Consider the following 20,626-nt stretch of genomic DNA (forward strand, 5'->3'; position numbering starts at 1 on the left):
ATTAGTTGTTTTCCAACACTAAGACTTAAGGAAAGGAGGGTGAAACCAGACTTCTCTGTTAAATGTATTAATAAACAATAAAGTCAGGGACTTCCCTGGTGGCGCAGTGGTTGAGAATCTGTCCGCCAGTGCGGGGGACATGGGTTCAATCCCTGGTCCAGGAAGATCCCACGTGCCGCAGAGCAACTGAGCCCATGAGCCACAACTACTGAAGCCGCGTACCTAGAGCCCGCGCACCGCAACGAAGAGTAGCCCCTGCTCACTGCAAATAGAGAAAGCCCGCGCATAGCGAGGAAGGCCCAACGCAGCCAAAAATAAATAAAAAACAAACAAAAAAACAATAAAGTCAAACCATATACATATCTAATGAGGGGTTAGTATCCAAAATATATAAGGAAATTGTATAACTCAATGGCAAAAAAATTTTCGGTTAAAAAATGGGCAGAGGACCTGAATGGACATTTTTCCAAATAAGACATGCAAATGGCCAACAGGTACATGAAAAAGTGCTCAGCATCACTAATCATCAGGGAAATGCAAATCAAAGCCATAGTGAAATATCACCTCACATCTGTCAGAATGGCTATTATCAAAAAGACGAAAAGATAACAAATGCTGAGGAGAATGTGGAGAAAAGCGAGCCCTGGTGCATCGTTGGTGGGAATGTAAATTGGTGCAGCCACTATGGAAGACAGCATGGAGGTTCCTCAAAATATTAAAAATAGAACTGCCAGGACTTCCCTGGTGGTCCAGTGGTTAAGACTCCACGCTCCCAATGTAGGGGGCCCGGGTCCCATCCCTGGTCAGGGAACTAGATCCTGCATGCTGCAACTAAAAGCCCACATGCTGCAACTAAAGATCCCACATGCTGCAATGAAGATCCTGCCTGCCGCAACTAAGACCTGGTGCAGCTAAACTAAAAAAAAAAAAAAAAAAATAGAACTACCTTGTGATTCAACAATCCCTCTTCTGGGTATACATCCAAATAAGATAAAATCATTATCTCAAAGAGGTATCTGCACTCCTGTGATCACTGCAGCATTATTTACAACAGCCAAGACATGAAAACAACCTACCTGATGGATGAATGGTTAAAGAAAATGTGGTCTATATAGACAGTGGAATATTATTCAGCCATAAAAAAAAGAAGACAATCCTGCTATTTGCAACAACATGGATGGACCTTGAGGGCACTATGCAAACAGAAACAAGTCAGAGAAAGACTAGTACTGTATGATCTCATTTATACGTGGATTCCAAAAGCATCGAACTCAGAAACAGAGTAGAACAGTGGTTGCCAGGAGCTGAGGGATGGGGAAAACATGGAGATGCTGGTCAAAGGGTACAGACTTTCAGTGTGAATAATTTCCAGGGATCTAATGTATACAATGATGACTATAGTTAATGATATGTATCATATATTTGAAAATTCACTTTGAGAGTGAAGCTTTAATGTTCTCACTATAACAACAACAACAAAATGTTAAGTATGTGAGGTAAAGGATGTGTTAAATAACCTTATTGTGGTAAACACTTCCCAATATATATGTGTATCAACTCATCACATTGTACAAGTTAAGCTTATGCAATGTTATAATGTCAATTATATCTCAATAAAGCTGGGGAAAAAAACAAACAATAAAGTTCTTTACAATGGCCCATTCTCTACATTTGATCTTTCACATACATTTCAAGGGCTGGCATGCTATAATAGGGTATTAAATAAGATAATATATGTGAATCATATAGAGCAATGCTTAGCATATGGTATGCACTCAACAATAGCACATTAGTTGCAACGATTATGCATTACTTAGTGTTGCTCAATGAAGCAGACAGAAGTTTTCTGTTTTGAGGGGAATGTAAATTGTGTTTGCATCCTAAATAGTTTGTATTATGTGGAACATGCTTCCATGGAGTCCAAACCACATCATGTGCATAATTAGTAATATTATAAATCAATCAGGCAGTAGGCATGTATGTGTGCAAAATTGCCAAGGAAGAGACAACATCTTTATCCTCAAAAAATGTATAACTTAGTGAAGAGGAGGGGAAAGAAGATGAGCCTTGCCAGCCAAGTGAAGTACCAGGCTGGTCAACTCATTGAGCTTGTATTTGATGCTAGTCTCCTCCATGCTACCCACTCTATCACTCAGACATGAACTAGGCAGCATTTGGAGAATTCGGAGAAATAGCATCTATAGGTTTATTTGACACACCAGTTCCATTTATACTGTATCTCTGAGGAAGGGGAATTAATTTAACCAAGGAAAGAAATATTTTGATGCCCTTACCCATCAAATAAACTGATTTTCTGCCAAATGAGTGTGCTCATGGGCCAAGAGTGAACATTACAATCAGGAAACCAGCAAAGGACAAGATGACACGGGGCTCATTTTATAGGCTTTGTGTTTGATTAATAACACTGTCAGAGATTTAAAAAGAAAAGAATTGTACTAAAATGATGTCATCTACTTACAGAAAAAAAACTACACTATAACATACCTGGAGTAATATCAAGGTTACAGATGACAAAACAGATACAGTATTCCAGCTTAAAAAAGAAAATTCATCATCTTATTCTTTCCTTAATTACCTTACTTTTGTGATCAAAGTTTGAAGCTATTCTATTTCATGTTTGTGAAAAATTTCTGCAAATGGTTATAATTGCTTACAACTTCACTTGAGGCGGATGAAACTTTCAAATAAAAAAGTGAATTTATTATGTTCATTAATTCATTTAACAAATATTGATTGCAAGCCTACTATGAGCTACACTGTGCTATGAAGAGTAATACAGGGTCTCTGCCCTCACAGACATCCCAATCCAGTGGGGGAGAGGGTCAGTAAACAAGTCAGAGAATTCCCTGGTGGTCCAGTGGTTAGGACTCCGTGCTTTCACTGCTGAAGGAGCAGTCATCCCTGGTCGGGGAACTAGGATCCCACAAGCCACGTAGCATGGCCAAAAAAAGAAAAAAAGTAAAAAACCCAATAAAAAACAGATTATTAATGAAATACAGTGAAGAAAGTAAACATGGACTTTGAGAGAGAATAATGGAGGGACCTGCTCTAGATGGGGACATCAGGGAAGTACCTTTTGAAAATGTGACACCTTAGCCGAAATCTAAGTGATGAGGAGCAAGTCTCATTGAAAACCAAGGAGAGAGTTATTTATGCAGAAAGAACTATACACGCAAAGATCCTAATGCAGACAATAGCTTTAGTAACTGACAGAAGGACAGATGACTAGCATGAAGGAGCAAGGGAGACAGTGGCAAGAAAACTGAGGAATAGCAGAGGTGTATCACATTTAGAGCCCTTGGCCGTGGTAAGGTGTTTGAATTTTTTTCCTAATGACAGACATCAGAGGTGTTTAAGCAGAAGATGATACTTTCTGATGTGTTTAGTGTGTGTGTGTATGTGTGTGTGTGTGTATATATACTTGATTTCATCTTTAACTAAGAAAAATCCAGGTTTCCTACAATAAGTGTCAAATATCAGAGGGTTTTCAACATTGGTGTGACTCAAATGTAAATAAGATTTCTTTCTTGCCTGATTTAATCCTTAACTATCTGTGGAACCCTGAAGTCAGGCAGATGCTACGCTATCAAAGGAGAATAGAGATGTAGCACAGAGGCTGCCACTAGAACAATCTAGGAAAAAGGCATTTGGACCTAGGTCTTTTCCAGACTGGCCTGGAAACATACATCTAGACTGAGGTGACATCATTAAAGCTTGGTGCCACATTGGAAAGCCACTCCATGGCTCCAAACCTTATGAAGTCACTTACTCTTCCAAGGATCTTTCATTATGGGCACGGAAGGCTGTAGAGTCACAGAAACATATTACCTCAGGGTTAGAAAGAAACTTAGAGCAGTGTTTTTCAAACAAAGATCACCCGGAGCTCTTGTTAAAATGGAGAATGTGATTAAAGTGGGACATGAAATTTTGTACTTCTAACAAGCTCCCATGTGGACATTTACACTGTGAGTACAAAATCAAGCTATTGTGTTCCGCCCTTCTTTGTCCCATTCCCTCCACTGTCCAACCCTGAGTCCCTTAGGTTAAGTTCCATGAGCTTGTATCTCCTTGTGGATCTCACTAGGGATCTCCCATTGTATCAAACAGATATTGAGGGTGTAGTGGGCACTCAATACATTTTTTGGTCAATGAACGGGTGAGTGGATGATGAACACCCCTAAGAAATATTTATCAGCCTCTGATGAAGACCTTCCAATCTCAGGATTATCAACAAAGGAAGCATTTTTAGGGGACAGTTTTGACCGTTGGAAATTCCTTATGTATAGTAGCCAGCATCTGTTTCTCTATGATTGAGATCATTGGTCCTAGATCTGTCCTTTGGAGAAACACACGGCAGCCTTCTCTTTGACACAATTGGGACTGGTAGTGGCTAAGTTAACAATAAAAAATCATTTGAAGCAAAGGGTCATGTTTTCAAAAGATACCTCCATTAAACATTTTATTTTAACTTAAAACATACGCATGTGCATTCATTTACCAACCTTCTAAGTAAATGCAAGGCTGGGAACACAGATCCTTTGATGATCTTTATCAGTTTATATTGTCTGTCAGCATAAACCACACCTATAATAACACATCAAACACATGTGAAACATTGCTGGAATGAGAGGAAAGTGCATTGAGGGGGAGAAATAAAAACCTGGCCTGGACCAGTCCGCAAAATATGGCTCACTTCTAGCAAAGTCATTGTATTGGATGAGGTAGAGCGAAAGCTGCAGAGAGCAAAAAACACCTGGAAGCAGTGGCCACCAGGCCTGTAGTGGAGCTCTCTCTTTACATATATTAAGTCAAGGTGATCTGTTGCCTGTATTAGTGAGGAAAGCACTCACAATATTTTCAGATGGTCCTACCCATACCATAAGTACTAATCAAAATATAAACATAATCCCGAAGCTCCTAAAAATCAGGTCAATATAAAGTACTGGTCAGTTTTCCTTTCATCTAATAAGACATTTCAAGATGTACCAATTCATGGAAGGCTCAGACACTTCTTAGATTTCCATTTTGAAACTCAAGTTTCATTATATTCGCTAATAAATTAATCTGTCCTAAAATGGCTCTTTTCCTTGAATTTTTAGATTATGTTTTCCTTTTATAATTCTTCAAAAAGAGTTCATCTACCCAAACACTCAGCTTAAAACTTAAAGACTAGGGCTTCCCTGGTGGCGCAGTGGTTGAGAATCTGCCTGCCAATGCAGGGGACACGGGTTCGAGCCCTGGTCTGGGAAGATCCCACATGCCGCGGAGCAACTGGGCCCGTGAGCCACAACTACTGAGCCTGAGCGTCTGGAGCTTGTGCTCCGCAACAAGAGAGGCCGCGACGGCGAGAGGCCCGCGCACCGCGATGAAGAGTGGCCCCCGCTCACCACAACTAGAGAAAGCCCTCGCACAGAAACGAAGACCCAACACAGCCAAAAATAATAATAATAAATAAATAAATAAAAATTAAAAACAAACAAAAAAAACCCTTAAAGACTGAAAAGGTATTTTCGAGTATGTACTTGTTCTTAAAAATATAGTGATATATTTTATTTAACGGGTAGCACCAACCCCAAAATACTCATCCTCACATGAAGAATTTAATGATGGCTTATATTTTTACAGTACAGTGTGCTTTCACATTCATTAGCTTGCTTAAGTCTTAAAGCAACTGTGGGAGGTCGTTGGTATCGTTTCCGTTTTGAAAAGACAAAATGAAACTCAGAGGTGGTCAGTGTATTGTAATATATACAGGGCACCCGGTGGGAAAGTTGCAAAACTAGGGCTGGCAGGAACCTGGTCTTTCCAGTCTTTTGGCCTTTTTTAAATCTCCCAGTTGTATCAACCAATGCCAAAGAGCAATAAATGGGGTTTCTGCCCTTTTCACCACATGGCTCTGTGATGCCCAAATGTTTTGACAAGTTCAAATAATGTTATTATTTATTTGAGTAAAGACTCTTCCTCCTTCCAAAAGTGTGTTAAAGCGCTCCGAGATTAAACTAAAATCAAATTACTTGAGAAGTCTTTTTTTTTTTTAATATTTTGTTTTAGAATTTTATAATATATTGGGAAGTAGTTCTAGATAATATTCACAGTGTTTTGAAACTAGGATGGAAAAATCCCTGATGTTGATTTAGCTTTAGGGATTGGCATCATTGAAGCATGTCATTGTTACTGGCTTACGGTAAATAATCATCTCTTCATTTTGTTATAGCAGAATATACATTAAATTTAAAAGGCAATTTAGCTGAAGAAGTAGGAGAGGGGTAAGAATAACCACAGGATGGAAGTCTCAGAGCAGGGAGGATGAATAGGTAGGAAATTAGGGGGGAAAAATTGTACCACCTCAGATTTCACAGAAATGGAATTTAGAAAGATGTAATATAAGCAAAGGGCAACAGAATTGTGTGGCTATTTTTAATGATAACTAGGAAAATTCCTACTGGGACTAACTCTGCACAGAATCCATTCCCACCTGCATAATCCAAGAAAGACTAATTACTCAGAGTGACTTCAATCGAAAGGGTAATAGTAAATAAATGAGGAGCCACTGTGTCTTTAGCATTATATGGAGCCTGGTCATGCTATCCCCATCACCAGACTGTGAACACTGGATGCTTCTTACTCCAAGATCCAAGTCTTGATGTTTTCTATTCTAAGCTGAAGGAGAGACTGATTTCTGTCGAAGACTGAAAAAGATGACCACAAATTCTTTGAGCTCCTCTCATCAAGAGGTGGGGTCCGTTTCTCCACCCCTTAACTCTGGGCTTAAAGCAACTGTGGGAGGTCGTTGGTATCGTTTATACCAATATGGCAAGCCTTGCCCATATAAATGTTAGAAATAATAAATCGTTGTTAAGCCAAAAAAAAAAAAAAGTTTTAAGGGCAATTAAAAAGCAAACTATACTACACGTTTTACTTAGGTCAGTGGATAAATAAGGACCACAAACAGGGAAAAAAAAAAAGTAATTTCAGCAACGCTGAATCATACTCTGATTTGGATCGGTCTTCGGTCACAACTTTAATGACCTTTCTTAACACTCAAGTTGGGAAATTCAAAATTCGGAAGGAAAAATGTAAGAGCAAACCTATGACTCATTTAGTGTAAATTTGGTTTACATTTATTCCACCTAAGGGAAGTTTCATTATTAATATGGTCAAAAGAGCTGGTCCTAGCTTCAGACCTTTTCTGTTTATAAAGCATATTCCTCATATTTTTAGTTATAAGGAAACTATAACCCCTAATTGTACATATAATCCCTGGAGAGAGAATTCAACCATCAATTCAACCATCTTATCTCACTCAAAATAAAGAGTGAGGTAAGAAAGGCCTGAGAAATTCATATTTTACCAGAAGCTTTTAGGTTCCTCTCTCAGTTACTATACATGTCATTTTCTCTGTAATGTGGACATACTTGTTGAGATTTTCATGACTCATATAACTTTGTTTTTGGTCAAGATGACCTTCTGGCCCTGCAGCCCCCAAAACAATAAGCATAAAGTCATATGCCCTTAAATCTTTTTTAAAAAGAACACACCGTTCATGTTTGACGAAAGATCTACATCTACCATCATTTTCATGTTGTTTCTTTGTTTATCGTACACACTCAGAGCTTGTCTTTCTTTTTTTACTTATAATGCTACAGATTGATTCCTACCCCGACTCACACCCATCATTCTACCAGTGGTTTCTATCCCCTGGGGGATTAAGGTTTGGCTTGTTTAAAAGGTTAATGCCCTGCAAAACATATCCACACATGTCTTCTCACCGAACACCATTGACTGTAGGGCAACAAAAAACTAAGATGAATATTGTAATGTGTAAACTGTAATTAAACCTACTTCAATGTTCTAAGATCACAGGTTTTCCTTATAGTGATCTGAACTAAACAGAATGAGTCTACGCCCACTTCCAAGTCTAAATGAGAGTGCAAGGAAAAAGACGATGTAGATATTGGTGGCACATTATTCAGGGCCCTTTGATTAAAACTGGGAAGGAGGTGGGCTCTCTCTGGTACTCACACCTCAGATGCTCCGTGACATGGTGCAGTCTGCTGGCTTCCTGGGATACTGCACTGCTTGTTGAATGGAAAATGGAAAGGAGAGAACTACAAGAGTGAGAATGAGGTCCCCAGTTAGAAGGCTCTTGCTTTGTTCAAGTAGAGATGACTTTGTTTACAGTTGTGGTGGTCATGGTGGTCATGGTGGAGATGGAAAAGAGTGGAAGAACTTGAGATAGATTTTGGAGGAGAATTGATAAAATGTACTGATGAATTAGATTTAGGGGCTGAGGAAAAGGAGAATTCAAGGACATTCTTTAGGTTATTTGCCTGAGCTGCTGGGCGGATGGTGGTGGTGGGTAGCATTTATTAAGATGGGAGAAGCAGGCTTTGAGTATTAAAGGGGTGGAAATTAAGAGTTCTGTTTTAGACATGACATATTTAAGATACCTATTAGCCTTCCAACTGGAGATTAGAGTTGGAATTTGGGTCTGGGGAGTCACATATTTTGAGCATGTAGCCCTCTCAGCACCCAAAGCCTTTGACACAAGATGTACCCATGGATCTGGCAGAGCTGATATATCAGGAGAGAACCCTTTCTCACACATGAGTGCTTGAAGTATAGACACCACAGTTGATATATCCCATTGCTGGCTGAGCCTACTTGCCTTTAAATCACACAACCACTTTAACACTTGGCTTGGAATTCTGAGGGTGGATCAGCCCCGTTTCAGAGGGTGGAGGAGGCAACTAGATGGATCGTTCAGGTTTCTCTGATTGAGGCTCTGAGTTTAAATGACCTTGGAGGATTTGGATTTTCCATATTGAATCTCTTTCAGCTATCATGGCATTTCTGTTCCTCTGGAGAAAGGTGAGGAGAGCTGTCAGGCCTCTCTCACTGCACATGTTTGATTCATGACAATTTAAATGACTGGAATTCACACATCAGACAACAACTTCTCCAAGATCATCCCCAATGAGCCTCACCTCCTTGTATTTATGTCTTTGGGTAGTCTCCTCCCACACTGAATCAGGGCTGAGGGCTGCTCTGAGTTACCAATAGGTGAAGATGAGTGACTTCTAAAGCTAGGTCATAATGGCATTGAATCTTCCACCTTGTTCTCTTGGGTTGTTCACTCTGGGGGAAGCCAGTTGCCAAACTCTGAGAACACTCAAGTGGCCCTGGAGAGTTCACAGGGAAAGGAACTGAGGTCTCCCACCAACAGCAAGCACCACCTTACCAGCCACTTGGAAGTGGATCCTCCATCCTCAGTCAAGCCTTCAGCTGACATCTCACTACAACCTCTTGAGAGTTACCCCAAGCCAGAACCACCTATCCAAACTGTTCCAGAATCCCTGACCTATAGAGAAACTGTGAAAGATAATACACAATTATTATATTAAGTTTTGGGGTGATTTGTTATGCAGCAATAGATAACATCCATTTCATCCTTTAAAAAGATAGCATTGTCGTTATGAGCAACATTATGACTAGAACTTGCTATCTTGTGATGTTAAAAACATGGAAAATAAATTCACCTGTAACTTTTCCAGAAGAGAAAAAGCCAAACAATCAACACACAGACTCTCTTAAATTCCAAGCTCCATGCTAAGAACCAACACAGCAGAAGTTGTGATTATTCGTGGATAAAGAATAACCTAAATTTATTAAATTGTGGTGTTTTAGGAACTCAGCCTGCATGACAAAAAAGGCACAAAAATATTTTGGATCTTTTGTTTTTATGTCACAAACAGTTCCAAAGTTCAGAGGAAGGAACTTTGGTGTTTCCTTTACACCAAAGCAAACTAAGCTGTGCTGTTTTATTTATCTGAGAATAGGAAGTTAGGCGATTTTGAATTCTGAATATTGGTCAGAATTATTCACAACAAATACTTCCTAGGATGTCCCTTCTAAGTAAAACCTGCCAGAAAGTAAATGTTTTTGTTTTTGTTTTTCTGGAAACTTGTCCACCTTTAACAGGAATCTGAGCTAATAGAATTTATTAAATCTTAATCTCATTTTCTGTGCAAACATCCCCCAAACTTAAAATGTTACACTCTTCTGTACTCGCCTGGCTCTGCTGTTAACAGCTAGGTGTCTTTTCTTACTCACAACATAGTGTTTAAATGGCTAAACGCTGACACTCCCCTACCATTTAAATCAGTTTCTAGTTTCTTTTGCATCCATTATCTTATTTGAATCTTAAAAACACTCTGTAGGTGGGCAGCTCATTCCATTTAACAGATAAGAAAACAGGCCCAGAGAGGTTCTTCACCAGCCTCATTTCCTTGAACAATTTACCAAATTACTTTACCTCTCTGAGAAATGAGTGGGTTGGACTGCTTTCTGAAGTCTCTTCCAGTCCTAAAATTCTTTTATTCCAAGCAACTTTGGTGTGACCAAGTCCGTATGTGAGATACAGAAAGCACAGACATGGAGGTAGATGATCTAGATCTTTGTTCTAAGATTTGCCGCCCTTGAATACTTGAAGGAATCATTTAAACTTTCCGAATCTCAGTGGCCTTGTACATAAAAGGAGGGTTAACAAGATACATCTGATAGAATGGCCAAATGAAATAAAATATGTAAGTCACTCATTGGCTCTGGGATGTTACTCACCCCCTGTCCCAGGTTCCCATGCATAAAATATGGAGAAGGGGCAGGAAGCAGGTTCACTTTTGGTAAAATACAGTGGATGCTGTCATACGACTCCAAGCCCCGCTTCGTGACTGCAGCACTCATTCCCCAGCTGCCTGGGGCTTTTTGGCTAACAGTTCGCGTCTTAGTCCCTCTAGAAAATTGCTTGCAGCTGAAAGCAACTGCCCTACCCAAGGACACGTCCTCTTCGCAGGAAGCAGCTCATATCCAATGACTCTCATTTCAGGGCTGTAAAGGACAGGCCCTCTTGCCTCAATTTGGTAAAAATATGAAGTGCTATCCCAACTCCAGAGCTCCTTATGAGATTGGCTGAGCCCGCTGTTCTACGTATCACAGTCCAACCTCTCTATCTGCCCAGTCTTGTTTCCTTCAATCCCTTGCAGATGCTGTTCCTGAGAGCACTTGCCCCCCAGAAACTTCTTGCATGCGAATTTCTATCTTAGAGTCTGTTTTCTGGGAACCCAACCATCCTGTTGTAACATGACGATAATGAGATAACAGATAAGAAAGTGCTTTGAAAACTGTAAAGTTAACAGCAGCTTTGGATACCATTTACCATAGCATAATGAAGATTAGCTAGAAAATACTGAACTGATGTGTATTTTTTTTTATTCCTCCCACAAATTGTGTTCCTCTGCAGCCTTTCTACCGTTATGGCCCCAGGGAAGGGAAAGGGCAAAGGTCACCTTGCCCAGAAGTAGGATATGATGTAAGAACAGAGCCTTCCAGCCAAGAAGGGAAATTCAGGGATAGTTTCAGTTTAGGGAGGGGAGAGATGAAAGGAGAGATTAGGGAAAGGCAGTTGAATGCTGGTGCCCACACTTTGCCCCTTGTGTGGTGGAATCTGTGTGGGGAGGTGATAGAAACATCCAGATAGAGTCAGGCTAGACTGAGAACCGTGGGGCTAGTGGCTGCCTCCTCTGGGAATAGGCAGCGGGAAGCTGTAAGGCAGAGGGAACTCCATTAGCTTTGTGTGGCTTAGAAGCAGTGGTCTAGCATCCGCAGAAAGAGCCCCATCATGCCCTGCCCGTGGCTGGTGGAAAACCAGCAATGCAGAAAGTCAGGCATGACCTCCCCCTGCTTCATCCATAGGAGGACAAGACCCTGAGGATAGGGATAGGCTAGCAGAAGCCCTGAGTTGGGAAGAAGAAGAAGGAACTCTGTAAGACCATCAAAACACAGAAACCTGCTGAAAAGATGACAAGCTGACTTCAGGGAGAAATCTTGATGAGATAATGCCAGCCAGGAAAAGGATTAAAAGATTGCACAGTAGTCATGGGGGCAGAAGAAAAATCATTGCCTGCCACAGTGTAGAAATAAATGTTTTCTTTATAAAAATCATTATTAAAAACATAGATTTATAAATAAATGTAAAGTGACATATGTTTTGGTTTGTGGTCTGCTTATATTTTATATTTTAGAGACGTTTACTTCACATCCTATTCCCTTTTTAACAGCATTAATGCCTTGGCCTTGCTATGTTCCAGTATATAATACATTCCTTATTTCTAGCTCTGATAGCTTTAGTTTTCTGGAAACTCTGTCTGTCATATTTTGCCATCTGTTGTATCTGATGGAAAGCTTAGTAGAACCCAGCATTAGTGATATCTAAGTTATAACTTGTTGACATTTCCATTGTGAGCTCTAATTTTTAATTGTTTATGCATAATTACGGTTTTATCTTACATTGGGCTGAAAGATGATAGAATTTCAGATAGCCTTTGTGAATGCTGACTTAGATTCATTATGTACATCACAAATTTTTTCTAAGAGCAGGGGAAAAATTGTAATCTGCTTTTGTAACTAAAAAATCTTGTTTCTTAAGTATAAGTAAGCTGGTAGTTAATGTGAATCAGATTATGTTTTGTTTTAAAAAAATATACTTTTGATAACTTAGATTTTAAAAATAATTACTTACATACAGTTTGAATCATTTAAATAAATTTGGAATACTAGTTGAGAATGTTATGCTTTGCTTTCTATAATTTATACCCTTTAATTGAAGGCTTAAGAGAAAAATGTAATGTGTGCAATGAAACATGACCAACATGAAGATTTTTTTCTAATTGAATGAAGTAAAATAATTAGAGTGCTTATCTAATGAACCATAAGTGGTTCTCTAATAAATCATTAGACAAGAGGTGTCTTTCATTTATAAATGTGTTAATATTTTCTCAAGGAACAAGGACTGCCAGTCATTAAATAAAGACTAGTTAAATGTCCCAATATCCAGAATTATAACTATACCTTTCTAAGATCATTTTTGTGCGATGTTATTTGCACCCTAAAAGCTTTATCTAGCTCAAATTAAGCTTTATCTAGGTTCAAATTAAGTTTCAGAAAAGTTAGGATAGTATTGATTCTGTTTCTCTAATAGACCTGATGCAAGGGTTTTCATAATACTAATATGGATTCAATTTGATTTCATTGTTTCTTGAATTTTAGACTTTTAAAACTTAAATAATTACACAGGCTTTCACTATTTAGTAGCTTTTTTGTGTGTGTAGATATATTGATACAGCTTTAGTAAGGCTTAAGGATTTTTAAAGATCAGTTTTCTCTGCTATTGCTTTCAAAATCTAGTCTTGACCAAGTGATTTTTTTTTTTAAACACACAGCAATTTCATCAACTACTATGGACAGTCCATACTTGACAGGTTGGGAAAAAATATTAATTTGTGATGCTAATATGTCAATTTATTGATAATAAAAAAGTAAAAATGTTATATTGATATTTATAGAATCATAAAATAATTTTTTGTCAAGTCCTTAATATAGGGCAAATTTTGTATCTAGTTTTAGGCCATGATGTGGAAAGCAGCATATTATAATTGCCTTAAATTATCTCTCCCAATGTAATAGAACAAATGTTAATAGTTCCATTATGATTTTTAGACTAAGTTATTTATTGTTTATTTTTAAGCTATTTTATTCAAAACAAAGCAGGAAAATATCTTGAAAAGGGGTTAGGTTTACAGAGGGCTTTTTTAACGTGCTATATTTCTGAAATGTAAACATACATTTTCAATGCATACTTAAGTAACAGTACAATAAAACAAAGAAATAAAAAATTGCAGTAAAGTTTGTGTTTTCAAATTGAACAATTTGAGTGGTCTTAACATGTATTTTTGGTTGAATATAAACTTCTATGTAGTAATTCTTGAAGTATAATTTTTATTTAATATATGCCTCTGAGAATTAAAAAAAAATTCATAGATAAAATGTGGCCAGAATGTACTCCAAAATGTTAACAGAAGTTTTCTCAAGGTAATTATTTTTATTTCATTTTTAATACTTTTATATTTTCCAAATTTTCTATAATGAGTGTGTTAATTTTTGAGTCAGGAAAAAGAAAAAACAATAAATGCTAACAAAGAGATTGAGAGGAATGACCATCTGATTCTATTGGTAAAATAATCTTTAATAAGAAGACTGAAAAGCAGGCCAGGGGAGACAGTGGAATCTGACATACCATGGTATAAGGTTGGGAGAGCTCGTGAAAGATTTGGATCTGAAAGATCAGTCTAGGTACAATGTGAAGAATGAATTAGAAGGGAATAAGTGACAGGTGCGAAGTCCACTTAGTAGGCAGTTACAAGAATTTCAAGTAAAAATTATGGAGTCTTTGCTTATATTGAGACACAAACCTTGTGTTCCTTCTCAAATCCTCTCTTTCTTCTCTCTATCTAGATCAGAGCCTCATCTGTGCCAAGCTGCTGCTCTACTTTTGAAGTTGGTTGAAGTATCATACCTTGGGCATGGGATCTGCCCTCCTGAGAGCCAACACATGACCAGATGATAAACCCAGAAGCTGGGGGGCATTTAGTTCTCTGCTGAGTAAACCTTCACCAATGGCAAATGGAGCCAGGAGTGATGGCGGCAGGTACACTCCCCTCCCCTCTGCCATGGGCTAGTCTGAGATGTAGTTCCTCTGTAAGCCTTCCAGAGAAGTCCTGTGCCCGCTGAGTGATTTTTGGTGGTATCATTACACAACAGTAACTAGGGTGGTAGTACAGTGCACCTCACCAAGTCACATCTTCCCTTGCCTCATTCCCTCTTCCCCCCTCACTCTACCATTCTGGGCAGGTCCCTCCTAGCTAGAATACTTCATGCTCTGCTTTCTACAGTAGCTGGGCTTAGCCAGGCTTAGCAGGGCTTTCCCAACATCATGACAGGGGGAGTGAGTGGAGAGGTGAACAAAAATTCAAGGGTGCAAGGGTCAGGAGTGTATTTAAGCTGTCTCCTAGGTTTCTAACTTGGACAATCAAGTGGCCAGCACTAGCACAATTCCTAACATATATTAAGCCTTCAGTCAATATTTATTGAAGGAATGGATGTATGAATGATAAAGACTACAGGAGGTATGTTTATTAATGTATCATATGTAGAATAATCTCAAGGAGATTTTAACAAAATATTAGCAGGGGGTGTTTCCAGTCCTTTCTTAAGAGGGCCTGATGCAGGTATGTATGAATGAGTGATCAAGGTCTTGGAAAGAGTGGTGAAATGTTGAGCCTAGAAAGGTATTGACAGACTGTCTGCACTTCAAATAGCTTTTGTTCTTGTTGAATCTGAATGTGAACCTACTCTGTTTTGCCCATGATTCACAGAGCAACCAGGCACAGTTAACATAGTGCTAAGTCCTGAACCTCTATTTCTCAGCTATTTTCATGAAAACCATAGAAAAACAGAGCTAAAGAGCCTTCCAGAGATTATCTGGCCCAGTTCCCCTGGTTCGGGGATGATTTGGCAAACAGGTTTAGGAAAAGCACAGATATTTGTTTTTCTATAGAAGTGACTGACACTCAACTCCCAAATAACAATATTATGTTACAGAAAAGCTGGCCAAGAAAAGCTTACAAAACTAAAAAGTAAGGGACATCTTTTATTCAACTATCATAGAGTGGGTGACCCCCTGAAGGTGCAATTTCTTTTTTGCAAAGTTTGGGATATTTTTGGCCTAAATGGAATTTATGGCTAAGCATAAATGCTAGAGTAGAAATGGCTGTAAAATAATTATTGTTCTTGGTGCTAAAACTAAAATTACTGGCCTAAAACCATAATGAAAACTCCAGTGCCAATCAGAGTGGAGCAGTATCTTATGTTATAAAGTCATTGAGAAATGGGAAAATCAAGTACAGTCAAACATTTGACGTATGTTTTCTTAAAAAATACTCATATATAGCTAACGATATTCCAGGCACTGTTCTAAGAATTTACAAATATTATTTATTTAATCCTTATAACAATCCTATTCAGGAGGCACGATTATTGGCCCTTTTCACAGATGAGGAAACTGAGGCACCAAAAGGGTAAGTAATTTGCTCAAGGTCACACACTAGTGTGGTGGATTCAGGATTCAAACTCATTTCCCAACTGCTTTGCATTTGAGCTCCATGCTGTTCAGACAAATCAGCTTATCTTTAAACACCCAGCACAGCACATTGATCATATGATGAAGAGCATAGAGGAACTGAGAGGAACTGAGGAGAGTACAGATTCATGTCTCCCATTTCATGTTTATTTCAGTACATACACTTGGTGTGTAAAATGGTAAACAGAATTAACCACACTATTTACATTGTTTTTTTCCTCTCTCTCTCTCCATCCCTCCCCCTACTGGGTGAGTGTAGTTTGATTCACATATTTATATGCATGTTGGATTAAACTCCATTTGAAGGGTTAGGTTGCATCATGGAGGAGGAACCATTGAGGAATAAGCTCATGAGGTTGGGGAAATATGAAATTTTTTTACGCTTATACTAATTGAGGGACAACTTGTTTCCCCACTGCTGTTTCAGGTGTGAAATTTTTTATTCATCCATTTAACAAGCATTTTATTAGGTGCCTTTTACAAGAGAAGCACTGTTTTATATTGGAGATTATCTGACTGTATCGATACTATGAATAGGATCGACGAAGTCCCTATCCGCACAGATCATACATTCTTAGAGGTAACACAAATAATAATCAAGTAAACAGGCAAACATTTAAGAGATCTGGTAAGAGATATGAAGGAAAATAAGCTAGGTTAATTGATTAGAGAATATCTATGGCTATGTTGCATCTGTACTAGATGAGATGATCAGGGGGTCCTCTCTTAGGTGACATTTGAGCAGAGACCTGAATGAGATAAGGGGAAGTCATACAAAGATTTGGGGTTGAAGGCAGGGGAAACAGCAAATGCAAAGATCTTGAAGCAGGAATCTGCTTGACATTTTTTGAGGAACAGTGAGAAGGCTGGGCTGGTGTGACTGGAGAGGGAATGAGCAAGGAGAAAGTGACAGAGGATGAGGTGAGAGAATTAGACAGGAGCCAAATCATACGGGCCATTGTTAGGACTGTGGGTTTTATCCCAAGTGTGAGGGGAGACAATTAGAGGATTTTGAGCAGGAAGAGTGAGCACATTTCATTTATATTTTAAAAGGACTGGCTGCTGTGTGGAGAATGAAGTGTAGGGTGGAGGAGTGGAAGCAGGGAGAATAATTAGGAGCTGACTGCAGTAGATTTGCCAAGAAATGTTATTTGGGCAAGCTGCTAGTGTAGGGGGAAGTGAGAAGGGATGGGGTTTGTGATATATCTATATCCATATCCACAGCTGTAAATTAGGGCTGACAGGAGTGGCTGATAGATTGGATGTGGAGTGGGAGGGAGAGGAATCTAGGGTGATGGGATGGGGCGAGAGCTGCATTATTATTTGGAAAATATTTCTCAGGGAAGATGATGACAGAAAACTACATGGGAGACATTTTGAGGTAAAGTGGGATTAGAGCCCTGACCACAAGGGCCACCATTCTCCTCCTTCTGTCTTGAGGGACTTTCTTGGTAACATGACATGAGGCCCACAAGAGGGCACACTTCTCTCATCCAGTCAGCATCATGGATGCCTTCTGTTCCAGGCTCTTCCTCTGCTTAAAAGTCAGATCAGTCACGGCCAGAGGAAGAAAATTCTACCTTTTTTGCAGGTAGTGGAAAAACTAACTTAAAGGAGGGATCCAACTGCCATTGCCCACAAGTCTTATTTTAGTGATAAACAGAGCCTATTCTCATTAACAGTAATAATAACAATTATGGAGCTCTTCCTATGCATTGCACTTTGTGTTAAGCAGTTGATTTGCACTATCATTAACTCTAAATCCTTACACCACCTCTATACTATAGGTACAAGTTAAATTTTAGGGATGGTGAAACCGAGGCGCCAGGCACCATGTGGTAGAGTAACTTGCCACAAAGCAATGGAAGAGCTATTATTTGAACATTGTACCCTGAGCACTTAACATCCTGTATGCTTCTGATTATTCTCAGTGAAGCTCAGCAATCTTTGGGAAAGGAAACGCTAAAACTTACTCAGTTTCAGCTGGTGACTAAGGTGGGACCAAAGGGCCTATTTACGTACTTCGCTGCAAATGGGGGAGATTCGCTGTAGGTTGAAGGCTGTGAATAGACATTTTATTTTGGTAGAGACTATGTGATGACTACGGCTGTCAGATGGAAAAGGGCCAACATCTTCTAACATCATTTTCCTATTGGTTGTGATGATTTTTTTTTTTTTTCCTTTAGGATATTTCCTCCTCTGGTTTTGTAAACTGACACAAAACATTTGTGCAATGACCTGGGGTATTATGACAGCCTTAGATCAAAATCTAAGGACAACTTGGATGAAGGACAACTTTTAAAAAAGAACACGGTCTGCCCTCGCCTTGGTTAAACAAATCGAATGGAAACGATTTGTTCAGACTGGAGCATCCAACAGACGCAAGCTCTCTGAAACAGCCCTGACGCTTTGGCAAACACCGTTGCTTAGCGAGACGTCAAAACTCCCGCGCGCAAACAAATGCAGGAGGGGCTCACCCGCCAGCACTAAGCGAAGCTCAGGTTTTGGAGAAAATCTAGAGGGCACGTGGAGCTCCTCCCTCTCCTGGTTAGGGGTGGCGTGAGGGGAGGGGGGAAGAGGAGAAAGGGCTCCCCGGCTAGCCTCATCTGGGATGACGCCGCTCGCCGTTCAGAGAAGGTGCAAGGGGGGCAGGGGCTAGTCGCCCCGCAGGAGAAAACCTCTGCGTCTCAGTGCAGGGCCAGGGGCAAGAAGGAGGGGGAACCCCGCCCTCAGTCCCCAGCAGGATCAGCGCGCCCCTCCCCCCAGGAAACGTGCCCGCCGGTCCCTCCCTCCTTCACCACCTCCTGGGGACTTGGGTTGTAAAAGCCCACGCAGCGGGGCGAACTTGGTGACCGGGCGGGGCGAGGCACTGGCACGGCCCCAGCACCCCTAACACCCGTCGCCCCTCTCCGTGTCCTGGCTCCAGCCTCCCTCCATCAGAGCAACACCCCTCCCCCAAACCCCCTGTACAACCATCCCGAACCGCGGCCTTAGCCACCCTCCCCAAACTCCAACCCCTCCGCACCGCCCGCCGGCCGGCCCTGCTCGCGCCCCCGGGGACGTCTCCCTAGTCTGGACCCCTGTTGTCTGGGCTACAGGGAGGAGCTGCAGCCGCGGTAGCCCCGCCCTTCGGGTGCTTGGACTACCCCAGCCCCTTGAACATCTGGGTGCGGGAGTTAGCGTTCCAGATGTGGCTCCTGGGCGGCCAGATGTGCGCGCTCCCCTTCCCCGCGCCTGGCGGCCGGCGAGTCTGGGCGGACGCCTGGGAGGGGCTGGGAGTTTTCCCTCAGAGCTGACTTAAGACTTAAAACCTCAGACCCCCCGGCTCCCCGCTTTAGCCTCCAAACGCTCCCGGAAGCACTGCCAAAAGGAAACGTTTCCAACCCAGCCCCTGCCCTGCTGCCGTGCAGCCCTCGGAGCTTCTCAAACCACCAGGGAGAGTAGAGTATCTCTACGGGACTCCCCAAAGAAAAACCCTTATGTTTTGATCGCGCAATCCCGATCCGGGCCGTGGGACTCCAGGTGCACAGCCAGCAAACCCCAGCTGCGGAGGAAGAAGATGCAGTTGGCTTGAATTGGGGGCTTGCCCTAAAGCGCTCTTTGACCGGTTATGGATTCCATTTTTGATGTTGGAGGTCGTATTCCACCTGGTACGAGCAGTTCAGAGCGGGAGAAAAGCCAAGTGAACCTTGTGACTCAACCCCTTGGAATGTGCCTGGAATAATAAGGGGGACTTGAAAGGTTTTTATGGCCGAGGGGGTAGCTGGTGGAGACTAGGCTCCTGCGCCGGCAGTTGGCCGGCGGCCGAGGGGGGCAGTATTGCCTTTTGCAGTGCTGCAACGCCTGCACACAGGACAAAAATAGTCGGAGCATCTGGTTTAAATCAACCCAAAAGCATTTCTATCCGCTTAACCCACTGTCCTACGGAACCGACAGAACAGGACAAGCCAGATATAATCCCGGTACTCTTTTTAACACTCCAGTAATAGCTAAACCCAATCACATTTTACCCCTGGGATTTCTAAGTGTCCTAATGTACAACTGTCGGTATTTTATAGATGTTGCAAATTAAACTTACTTTTCTGAGGTTGTGTGTGGGCATATGCTCAAGCATTCACATTTGCAAGCAACACTCTGAATATGTTGCCTTTTTTTCTTTTTGGGTAATTGATGTTGTTGAACCGTGCAGCCCTAGAATAGTAAAAAGAAAAAAGTATCTGAGGCCAACATACGGGTTGCTTACGCTACTAAATATATAGCCGCATTTTCCTCCCTTAACGCCCTACTCAGAATTCCAAAGGCAAGTTGGAACAAAAGGAAAACGTGTCTGAGTGTAAAGAGAGGACTAGTGCCAAGAATTACAGTCACAGGGTAAATAACCTTGTTTTCTCTTTCATCAGTGGCCGCTACCAAACCCCGTTCTTGGAATGTGGCCAACAGTCTGTCTGGTGCAGGGTGCTGCTAATTAGAGAGAGACCATAAACCTCTCTGTCAAAGAGGGCATATGACCTTCCCTTCAAGTCTAAACAATAAAGCTGGAGAACTGCAGACTGCACTCTCCACGCTGGCTGC

At 40.8% G+C, this 20,626-nt stretch overlaps 1 long non-coding RNA gene across 1 annotated transcript in view; it reads right to left on the reverse strand.

The window, feature by feature from the left end:
- Positions 1 to 20,234, reverse strand: part of LOC118882248 — a 35,527-nt gene extending 15,293 nt beyond the window's left edge. The window contains exon 1 of the long non-coding RNA XR_005016727.1: positions 20,133 to 20,234. This is a non-coding gene — a long non-coding RNA (uncharacterized LOC118882248). The remainder of the gene's footprint in view (positions 1 to 20,132) is intronic.
- Positions 20,235 to 20,626: the final 392 nt, after the last annotated feature.

The sequence above is a fragment of the Balaenoptera musculus genome, chromosome 16 (assembly GCF_009873245.2).
Source record: "Balaenoptera musculus isolate JJ_BM4_2016_0621 chromosome 16, mBalMus1.pri.v3, whole genome shotgun sequence".
Lineage (NCBI taxonomy): Eukaryota > Metazoa > Chordata > Mammalia > Artiodactyla > Balaenopteridae > Balaenoptera > Balaenoptera musculus.